Source organism: Carlito syrichta, unplaced genomic scaffold (genome assembly GCF_000164805.1).
Source record: "Carlito syrichta isolate Samal-C Ts95f unplaced genomic scaffold, Tarsius_syrichta-2.0.1 Scaffold302306, whole genome shotgun sequence".
Taxonomy (NCBI): Eukaryota; Metazoa; Chordata; class Mammalia; order Primates; family Tarsiidae; genus Carlito; species Carlito syrichta.
The window spans coordinates 87,332-97,791 of NW_007246402.1; positions in this window are offsets into that span (position 1 = coordinate 87,332).

Sequence of the window (10,460 nt, forward strand, 5' to 3'; positions counted from 1 at the left end):
TTTGATTTATTGTAGAGACGAGGTCTTGCCAAGTTGCCCAGGCTGGTCTTGAACCCCTGGACTAAGGCAATCCTCTCACCTCTGCCTCCCAAAGTGCTGGGATTACAGGCATGAGTCACCGCGCCTGGCAATACCAAATATTTAATGATGTAACAATGTCCTAAACTGAACCCACAATTTCCATCTTCAGCCCAATTTGTTTCTTTGCCTCAGTTTCCTAACTTAGGGACTCTGACATCCACCCAAATTTCCAAATTAGAAACCAGGTGTCATCATTGACTTTTTTTCTATGACATCTTCACAAACATTTATTTATTTTTTGAGTCAAAGTCTCACTCTGTCACACAGGCTGGAGTGCAGTGGCATGTTCATGGCTCCCATAGCTTCAACCTGCTGGGCGCAGGCCATCCTTCTGCCTCAGCCTTCGAAGTAGCTGGAACTACAGGCTCATGCCACCGCATCTAGCTAATTTTTTGATTTATTATAGAGAGAGGTCTCACCAAGTTGCCCATGCTGGTCTCGAATACTTGGGCTCAGGCAATTTTTTTGCCTTGGTCTCCCAAAGTGCTGGGATTACAGGTGTGAGACAACGTGCCTGACCTTCACAGATATTTAACATTCTCTGAAATTTTATATCCTATTCTTGATTCTGCTCATGTTGTTCCACCTCTCCCTGCCCATTCATTTATTCATTCATTCACTTCCTCATGAAAACTAGAGTACAGTGGGTGAGGCATATATCAAGCAAGTAATAAATAGCTGTTTAATATAATTATAATCAGTGCTATAGAGGAAAGTATAGTTGAACTAGGTGGTCAGAACAGCTGCCTATGACAGTGACATTTAGGCTGACGTAAAAGCTTGTAAGAGTTAGGGGCAGAATGTGGGAGAGCTCATATGTTTCAGGAAGAAGAAACAGTTTGTGTGATGACCTTCATCAGGGAGAATCATGGTGTGTAGGAGTAACCGAATAGCAGTCAGGGAAGTCCCAGCAACCTTCATCTATCACCTGGATTACTGCAATAGCTTCTTTTTCTTCCTAAAGTCTCATTTTCCTTATCTCTTTTTCAGAGGATCACAAGAAGGTATGAATCCAATCATGTCTCTCTCCTGTTTAAAATACAAGACTTTCCAAAGCCGTCAAGATAAACACCTAATCTCCTTTGCACAGTGTTGAGGCCCTTAGGACGTAATCTCAACCTTCTCTCAGTTCCTAGCTGCGTGGGTGGTGGCCGTCACTTTTCTCGAACAAATCAGACACAAAGTAGCTGTGAAAAAGAAGAAGTATAGTTTTGAGATGACCAGTAGCCTTAGTTATCCTTCTTTGAAAATGCCTTGTTCTTTCATTCCTGTGCCTCTGACTGTACAACAGCTTCTACCTGGAAAGTCCCTGTGTCCCGGGATTCTGTTCAACTTGCCAGACTCAACTTTTCAGGCTTCTTTTTGAAACCCCCCACCCTCATAGCATCCTGTGCATGCCTCTAACATAGCAGTCTTTGTATATATACGTAGTGCTGAGATTACAAGCATGAGCCACAGCACCCAATTGAAACTGTTTTGTTTTTTTGGTTTTTTTGAGCTCATGCAGTCCTCTCACCTTGGCCTCTCAAAGTGCTGGGATTATAGGCATGAGCCACCGCCATAATTCTTAACTATAATACAACTATAACCAAATTCTTAAAAATAAATTAGTGCTAGACCCAGTGTGGTGATTCACACTTATAATCCCAGCACTTTGGGAGGCCGAGGTGAGAGAATTGCTTGAGCCCATGGGTTCGAGACCAGCCTGGACAACTTGGTGAGACCTCATCTCTACAATAAATAAAAAAAAAAAAAATTAGCCAGGCATGGTGGCACATGCTGATAATTCTAACTACTTAAAAGGCTGAGGTGGAAGGATCACCTAAGCCCAGCAGGTCGAGGCTATGGTGGCCATAAGCGTGCTATTGCACTCCAGCTTGGGCAACAGAGTGAGACTCCAACTCAAAAACAAAAAAATTAGCCAGTCATGATGGTGCGTGCCTATAGTTCCAGCTACTAGGAAGGCTGAGGTCAAAGGATCACCTGAGCCCAGCAGGTCGAGGCTGCGGTGGCCATGAGCGTGTCACTGCACTCCAGACTGGGCACTGAGTTAGACTCCAACTCAAAAAAAAAAAAAGTTAGTGCTAAGTATACTAAAATAGAAAACTATCCATGTTATATTACTAAGTTTAAAAACAGTTGGGTGCAGAGGTTCATGCCTGTACTCTCAGTACTTTGAAAGGCAGAGGTAGAAGGATTGCTTGAGGCCAGGAGTTCAAGACCAGCCTGAGCAACATAGAGAGACTTCATTTTTACAAAAACAAATTAGCTGGGTGTGACGGCACACACTTGTAATCCCATCTACTCAGGAGGCTGAGGCAGAAGAATCATTTGAGCCCGGAGTTGGATGCTGTGATGAGTTGTGATTGTGCTACTACACTCCAGTCTAGGCAATAGAGTGAGACCCTGATTCAAAAAATCAAATAACAACAACAAAAAAATTGCAGAGCATGGTGGCTCACCACTGTAATCCCAGCACTTTGAGAGGCGGAGGCAGAAGCTAGAGGATTGCATGAGCCCAGGGGTTCAAGAAGAGCCTGAGCAACTTGGTGAGACCTCAGCTCTACAATAAATCAAAAAATTGGCTGGGCATGATGGTGCGCACCAAGTACCAGCTACTTGGAAGGTTGAAATGGAGGGATCATCTGAGCCCAGCAAGTAGAGGCTTTGGTGGACGTGAGCATACCACTGCACTCCAATATAGTGAGACTCTGACTCAAAAAAAAAAAATCTTCTGTTAATATTTAAAATAGGGCCAGGCTCAGTGGCTTAGCTTGTAATCCCAGTACTTTGGGAGGCCAAGGTGAATAGATTGCATGAGCCCGTGGGTTCGAGACCAGTCCGGGCAACTTGGAGAGACCTGGTCTGTACAATAAATAAAAAATTAGCTGGGTGCGATAATGCACGCCTCTAATTCCGGTTACTTGGAAGGCTGAGGCGGGAGGATTGCCGGAGCCCAGCAGATCAAGGCTGCAGTGGCCGGGAGCATGCCACTGCACTCCAGCCTGGGCAACAGAGTGAGACTCCAACTAAAAAAAAAAAAAAAAAATATATATATATATATATATACACACACACACACACACACACACACACACACACACACATATATTTTTAATGTAACACAGTCAAAATGGAGGATTTTAAAAATATGAAGAATTTCAGACTATATAAAAATACAAATATACATATACAAAATTAAAAAATGGATATAAAGTCACATATACTCTATGACACAGATAGAACAAATACTTGAAAGAGAAATATTAACAGCTAAAAGTTATTATTTTGGGGTGGTAGATTATAGGTAAATTTTATTTCTTTATACTCTTCTGTATTGTCAAGCTTTCTACAAAAAGCATATGCTAATTTTATATTTAAAAACTTAAATTGCCAGCATGGTGGCTCATACCTATAATCCCAGCACTTTGGGAGGCTGAGGTGAGAGGATTGCCTGAGCCCATGGGTTCGAGATCAGCCTGGGCAACTTGGCAAGATTTCGTCTCTACAATAAATCAAAAAATTAACTGGGTGTGGTGGCATGTGCCTGTAGCTCCAACAACTTGGAAGGCTGAGATGGAAGGATCACCTAAGCCCCGCAGGTCAAGGCTGCAGTGGCTGTGGGTGTGCCACTGCATGCCAGGCTGGGAGATAGAGTAAGACTACAACTCAAAAAAAAAATTAGCCAGGCATGGTAGCACATGCCTGTAGGTCCAGCTGCTTGGAAGGCTGAGGTTGAAGGATCACCTGAACCCAGCAGGTCTAGGCTGTAGTGTCTGTGAGTGTGCCACTGTACTCTAGCCTAGGTGACAGGGTGAGACTCTGATTCCAAAAAAAAAAAAAGCTAAACTAACAAACAAACACCAAATTTATTTACTACATTTATCACTTATTTACTTATTTAATTGTAGAAACAAGGTCTCACTATGCTGTCCAAGCTGATCTCACATTCCTGGGCTCAAGCAATCCTCCCACCTTGGCCTCCCAAAGTGTTGGGATTACTGGTGTGAGCCACAGTACCCCTAACTTATCATTAAATGCCATAATGATTAAGGATGACACATATCTTTTCTTTTCTCTTCTTTTCTCTTTTTTGAGTTGGAGTCTCACTCTGCCACCCAGGTTGGAGTGCAGTGGCATGCTCATGGCTACTGCGGCCTTGACCTGCTGGGCTCACGCGATCCCTCGTCCTCAGTCTTCTAAGTAGCTGGAACCACAGGCACACACCACCACACTCGGCTAATTTTTTGATTTATTGTAGAGACAAGGTCTTGCCATGTTGCTCAGGCTGGTCTTGAACCCCTGACCTCAGGCAATCTTCTCACCTCCACCTCCCAAAATGCTGGATTACAGGTGTATGCCACTGCATCTGGTTGACATGGATCTTTTCAAAATTAAAACTATACTCTAGCATTTTAAACTTATCACATGGCTTTTTTTTTAAGCTAGCGTCTCACTCTGTCTCTCAGGCTGAAGTGCTGTGACCATCATTGCTTCCACAGCCTCAACCTGTTGGGCTCAGGCAATCCTTCTACCTCAGCCTCATGAGTAGCTGGGACTCTGGGTGCATGCCACCATGCCCGGCTTAATTTTTTTTTTTTTTTTTAAAGACATGAGGCCTCACTCTGCTAGGGATTTCAAACTCCTGGGCTCAAGCAATTCTCCCGCCTAGAATTCGCAAAGTGCTGGAATCACAGGCATGAGTCACTGTGTCTGGCCATTTTAATGTCTTGTTTGGCAGGGTTGTTTATGAAACATTTCTTTTCAAAAGGATATTTACTTTCACTAACCTTTCATTCATTCCTCCATGTAGCTCCTACTCTGTCCAGCATTGTGTTAGGTGCTGGGGATATAGCAGTTAATGAAATGGGCATGGGCTCTCCCTTTATGACACCCATTAAACAAATCAATACAAAATTTTGAAACTTGCCAGAAGAAAGGATGTACAAATATTTGTGATTATACCAAGAAGAAAGCAAGCCTCTGTGAATTTCGGATTTTCTCCAGGTAAAATACTTAAGGCTCAACTCCAGTATTTTTTGTCTACAAACAATCAAAGCACAATAGCAGGGTCACAACTGGTAGTAAGTAAACAAAGAAAAAAGAGAGACAGACCTCTATAACTAAGCAGTGACCTTAGAGATTGGTCAGGCTCTACGGGGGCATGGGAACAGGAGCTGGGTGGGTTTTGGATGCTTCTGTCATTCAGTCAGCAATGCTTTCTTTTTTTTCTTTTTGAGTTTGAATCTCACTCTGTCGCCCAGGCTGAAGTGCAGTGGCATGCTTACAGCCACTGCAGCCTTGACCTGCTGGGCTCAGGTGATCTTTCCACCTCAGCCTTTCAAGTAGCAGGAACTACAGGCGTTTGCTACCACACCCGGCTAATTTTTTGAATTATTGTAGAGACAAGGTCTTGCCATGTTGCCCAGGCTGGTCTTGAACCCTTGGGCTCAGATATTCCTCTCATCTCTGCCTCCCAAAGTGCTGGGATTATAGGCAGAGCCCCCGTGCTGGGCCAGCAATACTTATTAAGGCCACTATGAGTTTCAATAAATACTCAAAAAACCTCAGTTTATTAAGGCCTCCTATGGGCTGAGCATTGGTTTAGGGCAAGGGATGAACACAATACTGTCTCCGTCAAGGGTATCACCATCTAGAAAGGGGGACACAAAGGAGAACAAACATAAAAGTGATAAAACTGGGTGTAAATCCATGTAAGAGTCTGGAGAAGGAAGTTATGAGCTTTACCTGATAGTATGTTATTTGAACAGGTCTCTGGGGAAAACAAATATGGATTTCCAAAGTAGAGAATGGGAAGGAGAAAGGCAATCTAGTTAAAGGGAACATTTGCAGAGTGTTGAAGAGCAAGGAAAATCCTGAGAACTGCAGATACTGCTCGGCTTAAACAAAGACTTCTCCAAAAAGGTGGGGAAGTCATACATTTAACGTATATTACTGGAGAATTTACACTGCAGCTGAAACAGTACTGGTTGCTACTGATAAAGAAAAATAAGACACAGTCACTCCTTTAATGGATCTTTGAGTCCAGTAGGAGAGACAGGTAAGAACTTAGGTATCAGAGACCAGCTCCAGCCAGGTTCAGGGTACCCCAAAGGTCGAGATGGCGTCGGCGATTGGGGGGAAGAAGAGAGAGAGAGAGAAAGAAAGAAAGAGACTGGACTCCGGTCTAGTGCAGAAGCGATGTGAATTACTGGGAATTACAACGGGTCTTTTGTACACAAAGTCAGATGTGGGAGGGGTGTCCCCCATCCACCAGAAACTTTAATCCATGAAAACTTAATCAATGATTGCCTTTAAACCCTTTTCATATGATAATCTCAAAATCCCATAACAAAGGATAACCTAATCTGTGACTGACATATTCTATAAATCTTTTTCATCCTAAGCTGATTGATTTATGCCAAGTTAAACAATTCTATAGAAGCTTAAGTATTTACTTTACAAAAGAAAGTGGCCCATCTCAGAATGTTTGGAATGTGGCCCAGTCCAAAGTTCACAGTGGGCTACCTGCAAGTAACCCAGCCGCATTCTTTCAACAAAATGGCTGTCTTCTAAAGCTATATTCTATAATTTACACCTTCAATAAATCCTAACACCATGACCCAGAAGCCTGTGACCAATACTAAGGCTCTTAGATGTGACACGAGTTTGAATTATAAGTTGTGTGAAAGCCAAAACTGCAGTTTGTGGCAGAATGGGAGCAATGAACTTCTAAAGTTAGCTTGTGTTCATCCTGGTCTCAGAGTTTTTATGTTTTGAGCTCACCGGAGCTTAATCTGGTTAGTACTGAGTAGAAAGGGGGAGGAAATGGGGTCAATAGCTCCCAAATGCATCCTAGTGGTCTCAGGGTCAACGGCCCTTCCTGATCCCTAACACTCAGTGGGCCTCCGTGGCCGGCTCCCAACACTTAGGCAATTATAGTTAGTGTAATAAGTGTAGGAGGAATGATGAAGAAGGCCTGAACATCTTTTCAAGATCAGGGGAGAGGTAGAAAAGGGTAATTAGCCGGGCTCGGTGGCTCAGCCTGTAATCCCAGCACTTTGGGAGGCTGAGGTGAGTGGATTGCCTGAGCCCACGGGTTTGAGACCTGCCTGGGCAACTTGGTGAGACCTCATCTCTACAATAAAATCAAAAAAAAAATTAGCTCTGGGCGTGGTAGCGCGCGCCTATAGTTCCAGCTACTTGGAAGGCTGAGGCGTAAGGATCGCCAGCACCCAGCAGGTCGAGGTTGCGGTGGCCGGGAGTGGCCACTGCACTCCAGTCTGGGTGACAGAGTGAGACTCCAACTCAAAAAAAAAAAAAAAAAAGAAAGAAAGAAAGAAAAGGGTAATTATTACAGAGATAAGCACAGAGTTTGAAATGGGAGTCCATGGATGGTGGCAGTGGCTTATGCCTACAATCCCAGGACTTTGGAGGCCAAGGAGGGAGGATTGCTTGGGCCCAGGAGTTTGAGACCAACCTGGGCAACACAGTGAGAACACATCTTCACACACACACACGTTTTTTTTTTTGAGTTGGAGTCTCACCCTGTTGCCTAGGCTGGAGTGCCGTGGCACACTCACAGCCACCCTAGCATTGACCTGCTGGGCTTTGGCGTTCCTTCTACCTCAGCCTTCCAAGTAGCCGGAACTATAAGCACATGCTACCACGCCCGGCTAATTTTTTAATTTAATGTAGAGACGAGGTCTCGCCAAATTACCCAGGCTGATCTCGAACCTGTGGGCTCAGGCAATCCACTCGTCTCGGCCTCCCAAACTGCTGGGATTATAGGCTGAGTCACCGAGCCCGACTCACAAAAAAATTTTAAAAATTAGCCAGGTGTGGTGGTACATACCTGTAGTCACAGCTATTTGGGAGGCTGAGGCAGAATGACCGCTGGAGCCCAGGAGGTCAAGGCTGAGGTGAGTTGTGATCATGCCACTGCATTCCAGCCTGGGCAACAGAATGAGACTGTGACTCAAAACAAACAAAACCCATACACTTAAAAAAAAAAAAATACAACAGGTGATCATGCTATACATAGTATTCTGCCACATACTATCTTTTAACAAAACATATTGATCATCTTTCTGTTAGTAAGTGTGAGTTTACCTTATTTATTTATTTATTTTAGAAAGTAAGATTTTATTAGGAGGACAGAAAAGCTCCCAGAGTGGGAAGGGACCTGAGGGGGTTGCCCTATTTATTTTTTTGAGTTGAAGTCTTGCTCTGTCACCCAGGCTGGAGTGCAGTGGCACATTCATAGCCATCACAGCCTTGACCTGCTGGGCTCAGGTGACCCTTCTGACTCAGCCTTTTTCTTTTTTGAGTCAGAATCTCACTCTGTTGCCCAGGCTGGAGTGCAGTGGCACGCTCACAGCCACTGGATCCTCGACCTGCTGCGCTCAGGTGATCCTTCCACCTCCGCCTTCCAAATAGCTGGAACTAGACATGTGCCACCACGCCCAGCTGATTCTTTGACTTATTGTGGGGATGAGATCTGGTCAAGTAGCCCAGATTGGTCTTGAGCCCGTGGACTCAGGCAGTCCTCTCACCTTGGCCTCCCAAAGCGCTGGGATTATAAGTGTGAGCCACCGTTCCTGGCCAAGCCATTTTTTTTTTCTTTATTTTGAGTTGGAGTCTGACTGTCGCCCAGGCTGGAGTGCAGTGGCGTGCTCACATCCACTGCAGCCTCCGCCTGCTGGACTCAGGCAATCCTTTTGCATCATGCTTCAACCTTCTAAGTAACTGGAACCACAGGTACATGCAACCACGTCCAGCTAATTTTTTTGATTTATTGTAGAGATGAGGTCTCGCCAAGTTTCTCAGGCTGGTCTCAAACCCCTGTGCTCAGGCAATCCTCTTGTCTCTGCCTCCCAAAGTGCTGGGATTACATGGGTGAACCACCACCCCTGGCAATTGACCTTATTTTTAAAAACAGCTATACAATGTCCTATTATATGGATGTACCTTAAGTTTTTTTTTAACTCTACCTTGGTTGGTGTACATTTCAGTTTTCACTATTACAATAAGTTGAAAATGTTGAGAAGACATTGTATACTTGGTCTAAATATAATTTTGGAGCAAGCTGGGCATGGCGGTCACTCCTGTAATCTCAGCACTTGAGAGGTGGAGGTGAGAGGATTGCCTGAGCCCAGGGGTACAAGATCAGTCTGGAAACTTGGCAAGACCTTGTTTCTATAATAAATTTAAAAATTAGCCATGTGTGGTGGTGTAGGTTTGTAGTCCTGCTACTTGGAAGGGTGAGGCGGAAGGATCACCTGATCACCAGCAGGTTGAAGCTACAGTGGCCATGAGAGTACCACTGCACTCCAGCCTGGGTGACAGAGTGAGATTCCCATGCAAAAAAAAAAAAAAAACAATCTTTTTTTTTTGAATAAGTTTCTTATCCTATATGTGGCTAATATCTAGAAACTTATCAAGATAATTAATTCAGCGAATTTGTTTAAGAGGCTGGCTAAATAAATGTTAATTCTTGGCCAGGTGCAGTGGCCCACACCTGTAGTTCCAACACTTTGGGAGGCCAAGGAGGACTGCTTTAGGCCAGGGGTTTTGAGATCAGTCTGGGCAATGTAGTGAGACCTCATCTCTACAAAAAAATTTAAAAATTAGCCAGGCATGGTGGGTTGTGCCTGTAGTTGCAGCTACATGAGAGGCTGAGGCGGAAAGATTTCTTGAGCACAGGAAGTTGAGGCTGTGATGATTTGTGATTGTGCCACTGCACGCCAATCTGGGTGACAGAGTGAGAGCCCAACTCAAAAAAAAAAAAGATTAGTTCTCTTCCCTTAACCTACTCATTAATAGATTCAAAGAATCTATTATATCTCTTATTTAGATTTCACTAAATGAATAAAATAACGGAAAACATGTTACTGGTTGGAGACAGGTCTTTGCATTTATTATTTTAAATAATTTTTTCCCCATGATTAAAAAAGTAGCATGCTCTTAGCAAGTATAATGAATAAATTAAAGATCCTCTATTAGTCTGTCACCTAGAAAAAAGCATTGTTAACATTTTGTGTCTATTCTGTCAAAACTTGTCTTTTGATTACACTTTTTTTTTTTTGGAGTTGGAGTCATTCTGTCGCCCAGGCTGGAGTGCAGTGGCATGCTCACTGCTGGGCTCAGGTGATCCTTTCGCTTCAGGCTTCCAAGTAGCTGGAACTACAGGTATGCACCATTGCGCCCAGCAAATTTTTTATTTTTTGATTTATTGTATTTATTGTCTCACCAAGATGCCCAGGCTGGTTTCAAACCTGTGGGCTCAGGCAGTCCTCTCACCTTGGCCTCCCAAAGTGCTGGGATTATAGGCATGAACCACTGCGCTCACCCTGATTACACTTTTTTTTTTTTTTTTT